At 32.9% G+C, this 17,405-nt stretch overlaps 1 protein-coding gene across 2 annotated transcripts in view; it reads right to left on the bottom strand.

Annotated features, from left to right (window-relative positions):
• Positions 1-41: 41 nt before the first annotated feature.
• Positions 42-17,405, bottom strand: part of LOC129938395 (patj homolog) — a 280,799-nt gene continuing 263,435 nt past the window's right edge. For both annotated transcript variants that reach the window (XM_056045929.1, XM_056045930.1), the window contains one exon: positions 42-1,157. The gene's annotated coding sequence lies outside the window, so the exon portion shown is untranslated. The remainder of the gene's footprint in view (positions 1,158-17,405) is intronic.

The following is a 17,405-nucleotide window of genomic DNA, read 5'->3' as shown; positions in this document are numbered from 1 at the left end:
AAGGCTATTAAGTGACAGATGTGAAAAAGACCAACCCCCAAAAAAGTATTGCCAGATTAAAAACACCTTATATAATTTAACTCTTTTGGAACTTCTTCTAAGAAAATTGTGTCCAGTATGAGATTTTACAATTATGTGCAAAAGTGGACCCTTCAAAACTTTTTCGCTGCTGGGTTTCTTGAAGTTGGTTGGGAAAGAAATTAAATATTGTGTTTTAGAAAATTGTCCAACGACTTTTTATTAATTTAGCAAATGCATTTTATTTGTTTTACAGACAAATTATTTGAGTGGGGAAATAGTTTAAGGTGACTTATAGACTTTCCTAGACTTATGAAATAGCTTAAAGTTACTTTAAGGAGTATAAATTATTAAGATGTTCACAAATACCCACAAATATAAGTACATTTTTGTATTTTTAACTAAATTAATATCGTTTTAGTAAAAAATAGCGTTTCTTATGTAAGAACTTAGGTGAAATCAAAGCTCTTAACCAGAAAACAAGAGAATGTCAATGAAAATGGATCACCCTGTGTTCAAAAATAACAACACAAGTCTGAAGAATACTTGAGGATTTTTTAACATTTTTGTTTTAAATTTAATTTTAATTTGTCTTTATTAATATTTTTGTATTAAAGTTAATTTTGTTTAACTTGTTTTAAAATTTAATTTATTTTATTTACAATTAGCTTTTTTTTTAAATTTAAATTTAACAATTAATGAGTATGCGTTCGTTACTTTTTTTTAAATGCTCAGCAAATAAATTCATTATTAATAAATTTTCTCTATAACCAGCTGCATTATTAATGAAAAATTTGTTAATTCAGCGTTTTCTTATAAATATTTTCATTTATTTAAATATTTTTAAGGTTTTTGTTTTATTTTCTTGTCTGTGCTAAAGCTTTTTTTTTTTGAAAAATAGAAAATTAAAACTTTAAATAAAATGTTTGTGTTTTTGTTTTGTTTATGTTAGAAAAAATATATATAGTAATTACTTTTATGACTAAAGTTGTTTGTTCTTATGCTTTTTTCATTTGTTGTTTTAGTTGGTGATTGTGAACGACGTTGATGTAAATATTGTTGTTCAAAATAATTTCTCTTCGTTACATTTTGGGTCCAATCGTTTGCGTATGCTTTTGATGATGTAATATTGTTAACATCTGAAATTAAACAAAACAAAAATATTGCTTTAGTATTTTAATACATTTTTGTTGAAATAGAGCTTAAGGATATCTTTTTCTGAGCTTCATGTCACTTAGAAGGATGAATTGTATTGTGAATCAGGTGTTTATTAGGTCTTTAAAGGCATCTGTGAAAAATTGTATATTCAATCCTTGCAAACTTCATTAATCTATAATTTGTTTTGCTCGGGTATTTCATATTTAAAAACAAAAGACAAAATACATAAAAATCTAAATCCTTATAACGCATGAGTTCTTAGCTAAGACAAAGACATAACATCCTTAAAAAACAAGAAGAAGAACAACAACAACTTCACTGCTTGAGACATTGATTGATGTTAAATAACTTACTTAATCTTTTCTCTTTATTTTCATTTTAATGCGTCCTTGTAAAAGGTGACAGACGAAATAATCATTTTGACATTGACAAACCGAAGGACATATCTTTTTTTTTATTATATCACACCCATCATCATCACCAACAGTAGCAGTAGCAATAGCTGTAGCTGCTGGAGCAGTAGCTGTGGCAGAGCAGCAGCATCAGAAGCAGCAACGAAGTGTGAAAATAATTGGATATGCTTTATTTTTAACCACCTCATCACACCCGATCTTCATATCCTCTGATGCCAGAAGAGGAGGAAGGACCTGTCGCAACTTAGAATGTCAAATATTGGTTTTGACGTAAAACAAAAATAAGATAGCTTAGAAATACGAACGTGTTCTTTTGTTCAGAATAAAAGTTGAAGAAAAAAAGGAGAATTTGGAAAGAACATTTTTTGTTTTGCGGTCGATTGTACTTCGTGCTCGTCCTTAAACGAGGAAAAGAAGAAATTTGGTGTCATATTTATTTCTAATGAAAACCCACAATCTGTCACAGGAACAACAGGTGGTTGATACTCGGATACTTTTGCAGAAGGTATACTTTAGGACAGGGATGTACAAAGTTGTAAAAGACTTAAAGAATTTTGTTTATTTAACTTACAAAAGGTGTCCCGAAATTAATATTTGGTGATTCCTAATAAAGAAAGGTAAGAATTTGACAGCTGAAAGCTGAGGTAAAAGTTTAACGGGCGAAACACAATGCGTATGACCCATTTCACATTTAGAACTTTAAAGGAATCATCATTATATAAATTATTTGCAACTCCAACCTTCTAATAGTAACAAATAAGGTTCCACAAGAGAGATAATTCTTTTTAGATTATTTAAATTGTATATAAATTACTAGTTTGTTGAAAAACTTAACTCCTTATAAATAGTGGGAAAATTAATGGTTTGTGTATTTAGTTGAAAACTAATCGAATGTGCAAAATATTTCATTCGATAAGTTTTATTTCCGGGTATTTCATATCATGAGCGATCTTAGGATGATCCAACACAGGCAATAAACCGAGTAGAATATTAGCCTATATCTCAAAGACAACTAATACCGGAAACAAAAACTCAATTTAAAAACATGAAACACAGATAACCGAAAAGTAATGATTATTTTTCTTTCCTATTGCCTTTTAAATTTGAGTTTGTTTTAAGTTATTACATTTAACTTGAACTCCACATTCCACTTGAGTGTGCCCCCTAGTCCGCTGCCTTCCTCTGCTGGACTGTCCTGTGGATGTGGATTCGAAGACTTTAGTTTTCATTCGCTCTATGTGACATAGCCATCTAATTCGTTGGACTTTTATCCTTATGAGTAAGTATGTTGCTGTACAGTTCGTTGTTCCATCTTCTTCTCCTACACTTACCTTCTTTGCATAAGAGAAAATATATCACGTGGAGAACTTTTCTCTCAAAACGACCCAAGGTGCTTTCATCCACTTTTGTCATAGTGCATGATGATTCACCGTATGGCAGCACGGGTATGATGATGCCATGATGGTCTTATATAGCAACACTTTGGTCCCTCGAGAGAGGGCTTTGTTGTACCCAATTGCTTTCTCAACAAAAAGAAAAAGCGATTAGCAAGAGTTATTCTTCATTTGATCTCAGCGCTTGTGTTCTTTTCTGCGTTTACAGCGGAGCCCAGGTAGACAAAGTCTTTGATGATTTCAAAGTAACATCTGTCGATGGTGACGTTTTGACCAAGACTTCGGTGTTGTAGGTCTTTTCTTTCCCCTTATAAACCGTTAGACCCATTTTTGCCACCTCTGCCTCAATACTCACAAAAGCCCCATTGACAGCACTATGAGTTCTTCCGATTATGTCAATGTCATCAGCATATGCTAGTAATTGGACAGACTTTTGAAAGAAAGTGCCTTTAGTGTTGACGTGTGAGCTCTGTACTATTCTTTCAAGTAGATGCCAATCTAAAAAATCGCATGACAGAGCATTACCTTGCCTAAAACCTTTATTTACATCGAAAGGTTATGTTAAGTTGTTTCCAACCTTTATGAAACAGCGTAAATTCTCCCGTGTTTGGCAGGGTTGCTAAAACTAGATATGGCTCTATACAGCTCGTCCCTGTAGATACTGTCATATGAGGCCTTGAAATCGATGAAAAAGTGGTGGGTATCGATTTTATGTTCTAGGGTTTTTTCCAGGGTCTGCCGTAATGTGAATATTTGATCGACTGTGGTATTTCCTGGTCTAAAACCACACTGATTAGGACCTATCAGGTTGTTGACGACGGGCTTTAGCCCTTCACATAATACGGAAGACAAGATTTTGTAAGCGATGTTAAGTATAATGATGCCTCCATAGTTGGTGCAGTTTAGAGCGTCTCCTTTTTTCAGAATTAAGCTAACAATAATGAGGTTCAATTCATCTTACAAAAAACCAAATCTAACCAAATTATCTCCAGCTCCTATGAAAAGCTTGGTATTCAAGCTATCTGCTCCAGCGGCTTTATTAGATTTCAGCTTAGATATGGAAATCTTTAGTACGTCTAAGTCGGGAAGACGGGATTGTTGGCTTTCGTCGTCTATGTTGAATAGACGTCGTCGCCATTATACAGCTTACAGAAGTGGTCCTTCTATTTCCTCAGCATTGACTGCAGCTTCATTATGAAAAGGTAATTTTATCGAACGGAGAGTATTGTAATATTTATTTAAATTAACGCTCATAGAATTTAGACTATCCAAAAACGCTTTATAAAAGTTTTAGTGAAAAGCCTTCATTGGGGCATAGACATGCCTTCCTATGGTATAATTCTCTAAAGTTATGTTTATTTGTGACGTATTGGCAAATCTTATTGAATGCTTTAAAATTTGGCCTTAATGTTGAATACTCCAGCGTTGATACTTAGAAACCGGCTGTTTTTAAGTGTTAAATTTCACATAACAAATTACTCAGTTATTAAAACATTGCTTAGGTGTTTAAGAGAAGGCAATGCCGTTTTTGATATGATTGCCTTAAGAATATGAATAGACTTTCATTTAGAAATAATCTGTTGTTAATTGTAAATCGAGCATTTCTCGCCATTTTATCCCAAGCTACGAGTACATTTCCAATAAAAAAGGCAAATTAATTATTAAAATTAGCTAGTAAAACATGAAGCCTTGAAGCCTATTGTCATGTCTCAAACTAAGCATATTTCTTAATTTACAATACTGACTATGGGTACAAGGACTAGCAGTATGCTTTTGAATTGTCGTTTACGATAAAATTTATGTTAGCGCTTAAGATAAATTGGCGGGAAGGGCTCGAAATACACAAATCTTATATAAATAGTTTAAATTTGTTTTTTAGCGATTTTTATTACTATTTGTACTGTATTTATTGACGTCAGTAACACTCGCTTTAATTATGATATATTGTAGAAAATATTTATTATTATTGTCAAGTATTTACTAAATTTTGTTTTTTAAAACTTTCAAAAAATCAAAACGTTCAAAAACAACCAAAATCTGAACCAAAATCTTAAGAACAAAGAAAGTTATAGACATAATTAGTAATAATTTTGTTATACTTTTAGAAATATCGACCAACAGTCATAAATATCAGATATCAGTGTAAGTCGCAACCCAGCTTCTATTTAGGATTGAATTTTCGAATTAAATCAAAACTCTATTGAAAGAAAGATCCTTATTTACTTCAAAACTTCACAAACCAGTAATTATTTTTAAAATTTCCCATTCTTTTACTCTAAACGTTATGTACAAAAAACTACTATATTTTTTTAAAGCGGATCCAATGATTTTAAATGTTTTCTTTCACATAATTTTCTTATGTTTAATTTATTAAAGAGATTCAACCACACCTCAAGAAGAGTGTTAACATAATATCGCTTCTTAAATCCTTAATCAGATACAAGATCAAGTATAAGCATTTAAGAGGTATTGAAACATTAAAACTGCTTTCATAATAAATTGTATTTCACATTTACACATTCCAAAAAAGAAAAAAAGAAACATAAAATAATAATACATTGCAGATTAATTCTTCTCCTTATTCTTCCCATGACAAATGAGAAGCAACTTTCCCATCAGAAGCCCCCCATAAAAATCCCCAATAAATCCATTTTTCTTCATTTTATTCAACCTATTAGATACAAAAGTTGGGCCCAACAACAAAAAAGAAAAAGGATCAATAAATTAATTCATCCCAAACTTGTACACTCATTAATAATCGATTTAACTGTATTTTATTGCTGGGTGCCATAAAGCTGATGAGAGAAAAGAATAAATAAACAACAACAAGAAAAAAAATAAAATATACAACAAAATTAACAGCCATTAAAAGGAAGTAGGTTTTTGAGATATAGCGAAATAAAAAGTAAAATAATTCTCCTTTTTGCAACTTCCTGTATTTAAGCATCAGAAGGACATAAACAACAAACGGTATCGCCATCGACATCCGCAAAATAAAACATAAATTAATGGCTCCTAATTTCAGCTTTGGTATGGTTTGTCTCTATCTACCCAGAGCTATAATTAGGGATGGTCCATCATGTTTATTGGCCTGGATTTCAAGACCGAATTTAATGACTATGCAGGACTCGTTTGTATGTCATTTATATACGTATGTGAATTCTAAATGGATAAATTTATATTTAGCTAGAAAATCAATAACAGATTCAAAGGTTAACCCCTCTCACTCCCTAAGGTTGTTCTCGAAAATAGATCTCTAGTCTACTTCCCTCGATTAACTTTTCCACAGGTTCTTTATTCAAATCCCTACCTGAAGCTCATCTCTTCCCAAACATAGTTGGATTGCCTTAGGATAGGCCTACCTAAAGCTCAATATTCCCATTCTCATAATTCGAGTAATTAATTAAGCCTATACCTTTGTCCACACCAATTATGACTACTTTTCTTAATTAAACCCATCTCTATGGATGGTTCTGCCTCTGGATCTGGAACTGGATCATCTCTCTTCTCAGAAGTTAGAAATGAGAAATATTATCACATCACATCAACCTTCGCTTATTAAATATTAACCTTGAGATAAGCCCGGAAGGTATTTAGCAGGAGTTCAAAAAAATATTATTTATATATTTTCCATTTTCCAAGCTTTTTTCTTTTTGTTAGATTCTATGTTTAGTTTTATCCTTTTTTCCGGGTGGTTTGTATTTCTCTATATTAAAGTTCAAGGGTAAATGTTAAACCAACCACCACCGTACCGCACCGCACCGCACCGCACTGAAGATATAAACCAAAAGTTTTCTACTTTCGGTTCGGTCTTTGCTTTACTATGCTTTGCTTTGGTGTTGTTCATCTCCTTAGTGAAAACAAAAATAATATTTACATTGAAAAAAAGGACATTCTCAAATTAAAAAAGGAAAAAATCCCATAGCCTTATGCAGATGTGCCTCGTCGAAAGCAGTGAACCCTTTTGCGTCTTTCAAGTGCGAGTATATTATACACCCTGTCCATATTAGATAGACCCACGCGTAAAGATAAGCACGATTTTTTGGTTTTTGACCCTTTCTTATATTTTTGTGCTTCCGTTTATTCTTATCTTATGCTAAATTTTGGCACAAAGGGAAATTATAAGGATAACAATATGACAAAAAAGTATAGAATATAGGCATCAGGTTCACCCCCAAAAGGACCTCTTTGTTCGTTTCTTTTTTTTCCTTAAGGCGACTTGTGTGCTTTTGGTCTGTTTATCCTGCATTAATTTGTCTTTAAATGAACTTCTGTGGGCTGTACTGTACATTTAAGGAACTCTGATATCGTCAGGAAGTATAAGAAAATAAATTGAAGAAATACCCAGAAGGCTTTCCAAGGGAGTTCATCTTTTTTTTTCTTCTTAAAGGTTGAAGAGTACAATAACGCGTAATGAAACAGGTCAAATTGTATTGTGGTTGGTGATATAAAAATGTTCGTGATAGGTTTTATAGCTTTGCCACTACTTACAAAAAGTGGAGACAAAAATGTATTGAAAAACTCAATAACTATGTGAAATTTATATAAATAATTCAACAGGACGGTTATTGTTTAAGGATTAACATCACCCTCTTTAAAAAATGAATCATGAGGCTAGAGTTTTTTTTTATAATAATGGGCATCCCAAAATTTACTTAAAATTAAAATATTTGGTATAGTTTTGTGTAAGCCCCAAATAATTGATATTGAAAGTTATGTGTTCTTAACAATATAATAACGGATTAACAATTTTAAACATGAAAACATTAAACATTTGTCAAAATAAGGTGTTAAATAATTTTTTTTTTTCAGTTGTAAGTCTGACATTTACGAAAATGGATTGCTTAGCTGTCGTACAACGTATACAAATTATTAAAACCTACTACAAAAATGGTTCTGCCACAGCTACATATCGGTCTTTAAGAGGAGATTATGGTTTACATAAGAGGCCAACTATGCTGAACATCAGGAGGTGGACGGCGATTTTTCGGACAGTATTTTTATCAGCGACGAAACACATTTCCTACTCGGTGCGTATGTTAATAAACAAAATTTGGGGTTCTGAAAATCCTCAAGTAATTGAAGAGAGACCATTACATCCACAAGAAAGTTACTGTTGGTGCACTATTTGGTGCTGAGGTGTGATTGGACCTACATTTTTCGAAAAAGACAATGGAACGACTGTCATCATCATTTCGGAGCGTTATGATCATAAGATAACCGACTTTGTTTTGCCTACTATTGAAGAATCAGACTTGAAGAATATGTGGTTTCAACAAGTAGATGCCACATGCTGAATAACTAGAGCGAATATGGCTTTATTGCAAGAGACATTTCGTCGTGGCGATATCAACTTGCCACCAAAATCATGCGTTTTGACACCGCTGGACAACATTTGTCAAATTATGGCGGAGATACCGCCCAATATGTGTTAAAAAGTAGTCGAAAATGATTTCAAAGGAATCGGTGCTTGCAACAATTCACTTGGTGGTCATTTAAATGATGTAGTATTTCACACATAATGTCAATGTTAAAACTTTATAATCAAAAACAAATATCATAAAAACAATATTTTGTTTACGTATACTTTTGAAACCGCAACATGGATAACCCTGACACATCACCGCTTTTATGGTATTTAACTATTTTCATTTTTACATTCTGTTTCTTTTCGCTTTTTGGTAAATTTGATTTTATATGAAAACCCTTCTGAATGATTCGTACTTTAGAAGCTGGTTACAAAAGATATATACCGTTAGCTTACTCAATAATTTGACGTTAGTTTACCGTGAATCAACTTATGGAAGTAAAAATGTGTGCTTATCTTAGAAATACGTTCCAAAGTTATTTTTCATTAGACACTTAAAATCTTCTAAACTGCAAAGCATTATTTTTCAATAATTTTATTTTAAAAAGTTTACTTATTTGAAGTTTTGATTCATAAACTTATTGTTTGACCTTTTTACGTCTCCTCTTTGTACAAACATATAGCAGATTTGAATCCTTAATTCAATTTTTACTTATACAACAAATCAACTGTCACTTAAAGGCAAATAATTAGGCACTAAATATTTCAATATGAAGTGCTTTTTTAGATTTTCAATAGAAATAGAGAAAATATTGCAATTATTTAGTGATGCGGTCTTAACACTACAATTTCCAGCTGTAATTACCTATTTGCAGAACAAAGATCGACAATATACGAATAAATTCGAAGAAGACAATTTGGGACAGATGCCAACTTGAAATTTTTTAATGGATTGATGATTCAGCACTAACCTGAATGAAATTTTCGAAATTCATGTGTATTATTTAAGGCTACAAAGGTTATTCATAAAACAAAAGTGTTTAACATAACTATAACTTTGAAGACCTGAGCAGAATAATTTAAGTGGAAAATTAACCTTCATGCATGAAACAAAACTAAATTTTAAAAGAATATTGAAAAAGTTTTTGGCAAGTCATTAAATTCATTCGACCACGTAATTGATAAACTTTTAGTTTATCCCATATTAAGGACCAAGAGTGATAATTTGTATGTTTGAGCTTCATTTGATAGGCAAACAAAAACACAGTCCCTTCATCCAATGACAACAACAAAAACAACAACAACAACTGTCAAAGTGAAAATCCCATGATAAATTTATGGACTGTATAAATCCTAAACAATCCCCCAAATAAATCTTATTAAAGGACAAAAGCCAAATCGTATTGTCGTCTAGTGTATCCTTTTTTTGTATTCTGACTGAAAAAGAAACTGAAATTTATTTTATATTTATATATGGTTAAGTCTCGAAGCGTAAATCACTGAAATCCTAGGATTTTCACATTCGAATCGATTAAAATAATTCTCACCAAAATCTCAGGCAATGCGATGATTTGCTAAATCGTATAGCGTCATCGTTGTCGTGTCGTTTTCCGTGAGTCGACGAATTTGTGTCCTTTAAAATTGAGCCAACCCCTCTTTCCCAAACCACATGATGATGATGATGATACGCAGGGGAATGAACCCAGTTTCAAGTCTGCATTTGGACGCATGATGTTGGAATTAATGAATTCATGACAGGCTTAATCCGCAGCAAGATTGGTGTGTGGTCTATCGGGGCTAACTTAACTAGTTTCCAAGAACCACTCTCGTGCACTTGTTTAAAAATGTATTCGGGCAAAATTGTGCGCTATTTCGAAACTGCATCATTGGCCAATGACCAATCAACCTGGAGTTTGCTTTGCCAAACCAACCGAAAGCATCGTGTTTGGATTTTGCATTTTGGATGCATTCATCAAAACCGCACAATACACATCATGCCTCATCTCAAACATTCTATACACATTGAGAGTGAATTTAACTCCCGAAGCTGAGCCTTGGCAAATCCTTTCAATTGTCTGTGATGTGGAATCGTATTTTCGGCTCTACATTGAATTGTATACCTTGTTCTCGTATTTAATATTTATACATAATCTGATTGCAGAAGGTTTCCAATTGTTGAAATCCTTGATGATTAGATAAGGCCCAACCTCATTCCATTGTTTCGTAATCAGGATATCATTAGATACCCAATATCGCAAATCGATTTGTTAACATTTGGATACGGGAAAGGGGGCAAACAACATCGATATTAAACACTCTTAGGTGAATTAAGTAGTTCGAGGCGTATAATTCGATGTAATTATTTCCTTCAAGACTACGAACTTCATGCATTAATAATAACTACGTATCTACTTAAATTAGTGAAAATGTTAAAGGTGTCGATAGTTGACTATAATGTTTAAATATTCATTGAATTTGGAGTGCAAATTAAATTCATTTAAATCTCGATTTGTATTAAAAGAATAAATGAACATAGTTTTGTTTTCTTTTTTGGTAAGAATCGGTACAAACAAGTGTGGGACTCTTACTGAACTAAAACCACCGAAAAATCCGGATCAATCTTTGAAATATCGAAAAATGATTCTGGGTAGTTACAAAAGTACTTGTTTGGCAGCCATTAATAGTAAACGTTCTCAGTGAATTTGTAAAAAGGAAAAATTTGGTCATTGTTATGTGATACAATACTTAATTTATTTAAAAGTCCTAAGTCCAGGTCTTACTAAATGCCAAGACGAATATTGCAAATATTAAACTATGGGACCATCACACCTGTGACGAAGGAATAATCAAACAATGGACTGAAGAGGGAAAGTCGGCTCGAATGAAGGCGAAGACAGTACCATATGCAGTCAAGATCATGGCGGCAGTTTTTTGGGATGCTCCTGAGATATTTTTCATTGATTATATTCAGAAAGGAAAAAAAATCAACTACGAGTATTATGCGAACTTGTCCAAAATCAAAGAGTTGAAGTGACCGGTTTATGGCTATTTTGAGGAGCTCGACGGTTCTCACTTTCAACAGGGTATCGAAGGTATTGAAAATCGTTAGAAGAAATAAAGGCATTTTTTCATAAATTGTGTGTATTTTCTTTAATAGGTTGGATACCTTCTGCGTTCTTCAATTATTTTATTAGTACACCCTAATAATTTCAATGTGGTATACCGTCTTCAACTTTTTTTAAATTCTAAAGAGTAGGTTCGTAACATATTATTTCAATGTTTCATAGTCTACTGCCCGGACCCACTGCAGTTTTACTCAAGTCAAAAGTGCCAACATTTACGAAAGGCTTAAGCATCATAGTTAAATACTTGTTTTGCTTTAAGTGATTTATTTAAAAACCTCACAATATTTTTGCAACCAATTGAAATCAGTTCTTCAAGAAATAAAACAAATAACACATCACCTTCGAATAAGTAAGGTCCAATCACACCACAATCTCAAAAGCCCTCCAAGAAGTGACACTTTCAGGAATTACATAGACTTTATTTAAACAAATACAAAAAAAATTTAATTTTTAATTTTTGTTCCACAAAAGCTTGCGATAGAATCTTAAGCAATATCCGACCGACCATCGACGCTCTCAGTAGCAGATAAGAGGGTAATTAAACGTATGTTTGTGTAAAACCATTTTAAATCAGCAAGGATAATCAGCTCGGAATTAGAAACACATCTCGAAACTAAAGCCAGAAACGATTAGAAGAACCATATTTAGTAAGTAATGTTGTTTATTTCACTTTATCCTTACATTTAATTGTTTTCTATATTTTTTATGATTTGATTCAGTTCTTATAGAATTAGTAATAATTTAACAAATGTGTTATTATTTCTTTAAACAAAAAGGTTCAACAATGACTTTTGTCGTTTTTTCTAAAAACTTCCCTAGATTTACAATTATTTTTAAGGCGAAAATATAATTAAGATACGTTTCAAATTCTAGGTGTTAAATTCATTTATGAGTTGTTGGCGATAATTCAGTGCTATTTGTAAGTATTTGATGATGCAGTTTCAATCCATTTTCCCATTCAAGAAATTAATTATAGTGTTCATATCAAGTGAACCACTTCCTAATGTCGCCGAATACTTCTCAAATACTTAAAATTTGGCAAGTTCCCACAAAAGCTACAGTTTCAGTTAATTGTTATAATTACTCAGTAAGTACTTTCTATAGAATATACAAAATGTGCAAGGGTCTCTTCTTCGTTTGAATTGCAGAGAGTGCAGTTTAGATTTTCAGTTTCTGTCCTTCGTGTTCCATTGAACATAATGAGCCCTGCTCTTGCTTTCAGTATCCAGCGAATTTTGGAGATATCTCAGTCATCCGAGACGTAAACTTCACCAGCAGTATAATCAAGCAAATGGTATAAGCTGTGTGTTCCCGTTTGTTGTGCTCTTTGCAGAGACTCTAAATGCTCACGCCATCCACAACCAGCTTAAACAGTGTATTGATGGTCACGATCTCATCCAACTGTTCTACATCTTCCCGATTGAGGGAATTTTAACAACTCCTAAACCAGAAAATCTTCTATTCAATTGTTAGCTTAGCTAAAAATTTTGGTAAATTGTTATTTGCGTAAGCACTGACAACTCTTACCACATAGTACATATGACATCTCATCGTGTATTCAAAGACAGGTTTCAACTGGCATTCAAGGTTCAAGACATAGTTAGGCGTCACACTTGGTAGACCCAGTACTTTTTTGTATAAGTATCTTTGCATCTTTTTCACTTCATCATGTTGTAAGTCCCCCAATATTTGAGCTCAATAACCGAGAATAGTCCTGGTAACCGCGTTGAAGATATCGATCTTAGAGGTTAATTTGACATATTTATTAGTGATAAACCTATTCCACGTAAAATTTAAGCTCTGTCTAGCTTTTTTAGCTCGTTCTTTGAAGTGCTCCGATAGGCTTAATCCGTAAGTTAGCCATATACCAAAGTATTTGTCCAATTTCCAATTTTCTTGTTGGCTAAGTCTAACACCTCTTTTTATAAATACCATCACTTTTGATTTCTCCAGGTTTATAACAAGATTCCACCGTTGACAGTATTCTGCTATCTTATTTATCATACCTGGTAGTATGTCTGGCTTATCAGCTATTAGCACAATGTCATCCGCATACATTAGCAATCGAATTTGCATTCCAATCAGCGAAATACCCCCTCGTATGAGCTCATGGATATCATTTACATAGAGTGCGAAAAATAGTGGACTCAGCAAGCAACCTTGTTTAACACCCATTGTTGTTTTAAACCAGTCTGACAATTTTTCCCTATCCTATCCTATACCGCAGCTGTTGTTTTGTCATACAGATCTCTTATAATTCGGATGAGTTTCTCAGAAATCTCTTAGATTTGCAGTTTGTATAAAAGTGCTCTTCAGTCGATATAGTCAAATGCCGCTTTAAAGTCAATGAAGAAACAGTAAACTTTCTTTATGTCATTATCAGCAGTGCTGTAGCCTTCTCGAAATCCAGTTTGGAACTCATTTAGGATACTATAGTTCGAATGGATCTAAGTCCTGCACACCAAGAAAAAAGCTATTAGTGGAAAAAGTTTACAGATAGAATCGACTTGCGTTATACCCCATACCAACTACGAGCTCCACCTAAAATCCCAGAATTTCTTTGAAAATCATTTTCGAAAAATGTAGCATTTGCCGTTTACGAGCTATGGTTCTCTTTTTCTCTATTGCTATTTGTATAGCACTGTGTGTCAAAATTCTGTAATACGTTTAGAAGTTACAGTAAATTCAAAATATGTCAAATGTCAAAAATATTGATTTTTCGCATATTCAAACATATTTTTATTATTTCTGTATCAAAAAATTACATTTTATTTTTCTGCATTTCTTTTTAATTTTTTCATTGGAAAAATATTAGTGTTCATCATTACTATTTCAAAACCTAAATAAAGACTCTTTCATAGTTTTTTAGTAACAAATTTTCGATATGATACGATTATGATAAAATCAAATAGTGAATTTTTACCATTTTTCCTTACATAAACTATTTGTCCCTTAGTTTGAATCACAATTTTTTGTACTAAAATGGTAAAGTTCAGGTTTTAATGATTTTTGGGATTGAAATTTTTGGCAAATTTTGTTAATTCTTTGATCATTCCATTTTGAACGTAGAATTATTTCGGATTTAGAATTTTATCAGCAAAAAGGGAAAAAAACTTAATTTTAATTGCTGACATTTATTCATCTGTACTAAAATTTATTCTAAAATAATACAAAAATAAATTAGGTGTCGGAACAGCCCGTTGAGAACTAGAGCCTAGTGACATTCAACTCTTAACCATTTCTGTGTTCGAATAATGTTGTCAGAGGTGGAGGGGACCTACAGTTTAAAGCCGAATCCGAACTGCAAGAAAAATTCTGGAGGATTTGTCAATTCCTCGGGAGAAGCAGTACCCGTGCAATAAACTTTAGGTCGTACAGACGAGGATCGAACCAAGACTTCTGGCATTACAGTCTAACCATCACAGCAACGGTACTACAAATCTATTATATGTCTAAAATTATTTTGTTAAACAAGCTAAAATAAAAAAGGTACGTATAGGCCTCAGCAAACCAATTTAACTCTTTTTGCTTTGTGTAAAGTCGCCAGTATACATTTAAGCAAATCCTTAAAACACAATTGGAATGCTGTTTCTTGATTTAGTCAACTTGGGGAATTGTGTAGCGTGCTTATGAAATTTTGACAACTTTAATCATGACTTTTACTACCATCTTTTATTTTTATTTATTTTTTTTTAAAGTGACAAAATGAAAATAACACAGCACAATAACATACAATTCTTTTTGCATTTTCGAATTTAATTGATATTAAAAACGACTTTAACGTTTAACGCTGTCATTATCATCTTTATATGCGATTGTGATTGAAGTTCATCCCTGTGTATAAATGATGGCACCAGTCGTTTTTGCAATTTAAAACTTCTAAGGGCCAAATTTTATCAATAAAATCACAAAAACCCCCTCAAATGGCCATTCAATCACATTATATAGCTGTGTCATATTGAGCTTAATGGGGATTTAATGATTATTAGAACTTTTTCTCCCGTTTTAGCTTCTATGCTTTTTTTGATGAGCAACATTAGTCTATGTTTTTCACACACACATTTTGATGACACTTCTTTTCCTCGAATAGCTTCATGTTGAATAAAGCGACAAATAAATGGCATTGCATTAGGTTACATTAGGTGTTGTTGTTGTTTTTGTTGGACCATTCCCAAATTACGTCGGTGAATATGATTCGTTGCGATGTAATGCGATGGTGCGGTGAATCCTTCGAATTCGAATGAAATTGGCGAACTCATTTGCTCCTTGATGATACAGCGCAGATATGATTCTAAATATGTATGTTTGGTGTATTACCAATGTTTGTTTGTGTGCGTTAAAAACAAATTGACAGAGTCATTTCCTGATGTCTTACTTGAAATACTTCCAAATGTGACATATCCTCATTAATGATGATGTTGTGTTCTCGTGGGTGCTGGTAGATTAAGTAATTTGCGGTCTATAAGTAACTTAATGAACTTGCTAAGGCAAAGCAATCCCACTATAATATACAAAATAAACAATATGTAGGGTAGACAGGACTCAAACATGGGGTTTGTCTATAAAAGATTCACATCCTTCTAAGGATATAATGTGTTTTTGAGGTTTCTTTTTGTGTTTAAGGATTCAATTTACTATGTTTTTTGTTCAATATTTCTTATTCAATATGTCAGTTGTCAGGGGTTTTATGCATAGATCAAAATGAAATATTGTTTGTCCTGAATGATCAATGAGGTAGTATCCTACGGACAGGACTCGTATCTTTATTGTTTAATATTGATACGAGAACTTGAATTGCAGACTGCTATCTATCGCAGCTGTTGACACACTCCATCTTTGATTAATTAATTCTCCATGGTAGATAAAATTAGTGAAAAGAGTGTTTTTTTAGAACTTTGAAACGGAATAAAGCAAAACTGATTTGGTTGGTTTGGACGTAGTCTAATGTTCAGTTTCATTTTTCGATGACTTCATAATGGTGTAGACTAGCAACTTCACATATCTCCACAAAAAAAGGCCATTTCATGGATCGGTAAAGTGAACCTATTTGGTTAAAAAACCTTTCAATTACCACCGCTCCTCTACATAATGGTTGTTCAAAGTCACCCTAATGGCACACTAATGGTTTATTGTGCAACCACATGAATCTTCAGAATTTCTTCTAAGCTCAATTAAACCAGTTTGAGTTTCTTACGAAACTTGAGCGACTGATCATTATGTTTATATGATTTAGATTGTTTAGATTGTTATAGAAGAATTCTTCTAGGTAATTCTTGCGTTTTTGAGCTAGAGCAGGGAATATACACAGGAGGTGAAAAACTGTTTCTTCCTCTTCCATATCCATACCATTTCTGCAAAAGTTATTGGAGAATACGCCTAGCTGCGTGGAATGCTTTCCTATAAGACAGTGCCCAGTTATGACACCAATTACGGAGCTTATAGGCGATCTGCTTAGAGATAGCAAGCACCTTCACCGCTTTAAATCTTTATAGCGTCTTCCATTGGCAATAGCTTACATCTCCTACACTCTTTCTCATTTTTATTAATGATCTCCTGTCTGCAACTTCTAATCCAATACATTTTTTCGCTGACGATAATACTCTTAGCTTTTCATATTCGTTTTCAGATTTACATCCCTGTTCTTCGGATGTGAAACTGCAACGACAAAATATGATAAGCTCATTAAATTCCGGTCTATATAATGGGAATAAAAAAAAAACCGTTTAATTTAATGCTTCGAAAACCTAATGATGTCTTGTATCGTTAAAGTGAGATATACCCCCTTTGCCATTATCCATGGATGGCACTTGCATCAATCATTCTGAACATCTCGATCTTCTCGGTGTGTGTTCCACCAATTTCCTTTTGTAGAACAGTCACATACGCGATGTCGCAAAAAATGCCACACGGTGTTTGGGTTTCCTTAGGCGATGCAAGAAATATTTCACCAGTTCTGATCTGGCTGTTATCTACAACACTTATACGGTTT

This window comes from Eupeodes corollae, chromosome 1, assembly GCF_945859685.1.
Source record: "Eupeodes corollae chromosome 1, idEupCoro1.1, whole genome shotgun sequence".
NCBI classification, from domain to species: domain Eukaryota; kingdom Metazoa; phylum Arthropoda; class Insecta; order Diptera; family Syrphidae; genus Eupeodes; species Eupeodes corollae.
The sequence above is the reverse complement of the archived record's forward strand: the minus strand, read 5'-3'. Positions and strand labels throughout refer to the sequence as shown.